The sequence below is a fragment of the Papaver somniferum genome, chromosome 4 (genome assembly GCF_003573695.1).
Source record: "Papaver somniferum cultivar HN1 chromosome 4, ASM357369v1, whole genome shotgun sequence".
NCBI classification, from domain to species: Eukaryota; Viridiplantae; Streptophyta; class Magnoliopsida; order Ranunculales; family Papaveraceae; genus Papaver; species Papaver somniferum.
In genome coordinates this window covers 83,215,086-83,217,062 of record NC_039361.1, presented here as the reverse complement: position 1 = coordinate 83,217,062, position 1,977 = coordinate 83,215,086, and positions in this window count along the sequence as shown.

Here is a 1,977-nt window from a genome sequence, read left to right as displayed (position 1 = left end):
TACTAGCTCTGTTAGGACATATCACAACTACCCATGAAGTTTCAGCGATTGAATCACACAAAAACTCCTCCAAACATTCGATCGAAATTCTTCAAGTGAAATGTTTTCCCGCCAAAATTGGTTTTGAATTTGAGAAGAAGATGTCCTCCCCCTAATCATGTACGGGTTTCCCTTAGCACTTGCCTTATGGGGTGCAAACAGTAATTTTTGGGCGTAAATAGTAATTTTTTTGGGGTTTCTCCGGCACATTTTTGGGGGTGCTTCCGGTGCATTTCTGGGGTGCCTTTAGTACTTTATCCTGGGGTGTAAAACACCACTTTTCGAGCCAATTTTTGCTGCAAGAGCTTATTTCTCTATAAATACCTACAAAGACATAAAATAACAAAATAAATACAAAATCGAGCACTAACAATACATAAAATTGAGATATATTAGACACATAAATGCGTCTATCAACACCCCCAAACTTGTTATTTGCTAGTCCTCGAGCAAAAATAAAATAGAAATAAAATTCTAACTCACTGTCGCAGGCATCGTCGATTGCATTTAGCATATGCAATAAGCCTTTAAACCCCTAGGTGTCCCTAGTGGCAGAGTGAAGTCTCCGGAGGGCTTACCATAGGTATACCCACAAAACCTTTATACTCCAGACCCTAGCTATCTACACAGAACCTTGGAAGGCACTAAAGAATCTCCTTGGTTGGCATACTTATTGACTACATGAGGAAGTACCCTGATGCGAAATTCCAATTGTTTTACACAAGTTTGCACTCAAGCATACTAAAATTCATATGAAGTGACAAAGCTCTACTCAGATAGTCGCACTATGGACATCAATATCCGGAGTCAAAACTAATCACATGGATAGATCAAGAAGATGGATATAGAAAAACATATATGGTTTTGATGTTTACTAGGTGAACGGTGTTTCTCATATCTGTCTGAAGGCCTCCGCAAAAATGAACCTATCCTAATGGACTGAGATACCGGTCTGACTAATATCAGCATACTGGCATATACAAGGGTACCAGTGGTCGATAATCCTAACTCTAGGTCAACACAACTGGCATATACAAGGGTTCTAGTGGTCGACTTTATTGAATTTATTCCAGTTGGTCTAATGGTCTGGTCTTTTTTTTATTTTTTTATTTTTTTTGAATCTCAATCACTCTAATTCACCCTAGCATTGGTAACAACTTGAATCGTGAGCCCCACCTAATCACTTAGAGAAACATAGTTTAAAAACAAAACAAAATAAAAACAGAAGTGAAAAGGACTCAACGAGATATGGTGAAACTATCATGTTATTTCTAACACCCGAGCTCTGTGCTTTTATGAATAGACTCTTTAGATGTTGCCATCTAGTCAGATCGGTTCCTCAACTCCTATAACCAAAATGCTTTCATCCACTTAGATTGGTTGGTGCCATCCTTAATAGGCATAAATTTCTAGGCTCTGGAGTTTATTTATTGCAAATAAAAGCTAACAAAAAGTTTCTTCCCTACCCCCAAACTTAAATCTAACATTGTCCTTAATGTTTCTAATGAAAGAGCAATACCAAACAGTAAAGTAACATGAGTAATTAGTAAAGAGAGAAGTCGGAAAGATAGTACCTGGGTGAAGAGAGAAATCAAAAACTAATATACAATAACATATAATCGCCTCGATGGTCAATCAAGGGTAAACAGGGTCCTCCAGAGGGACCTCCTCAATATCATCTGTAGGAAAGGGCTCTAAAAAGGGTTTCAATTTCTGACCGTTAACCTTTGAAGAACTACTACCATCCGGTGTCTCGATCTCAACAGCTCCATGTGGAAAGACAGTGCGAACAATAAAAGGACCCGTCCACCGAGAACGTAACTTCCCAGGGAAAAGATGCAAGCGGGTATCATACAGAAGAACTTTTTGACCTGGAGAAAATGACTTTCTTAAGATATTTCTATCATGCACAAGTTTCATTTTGTTCTTATACTCCTT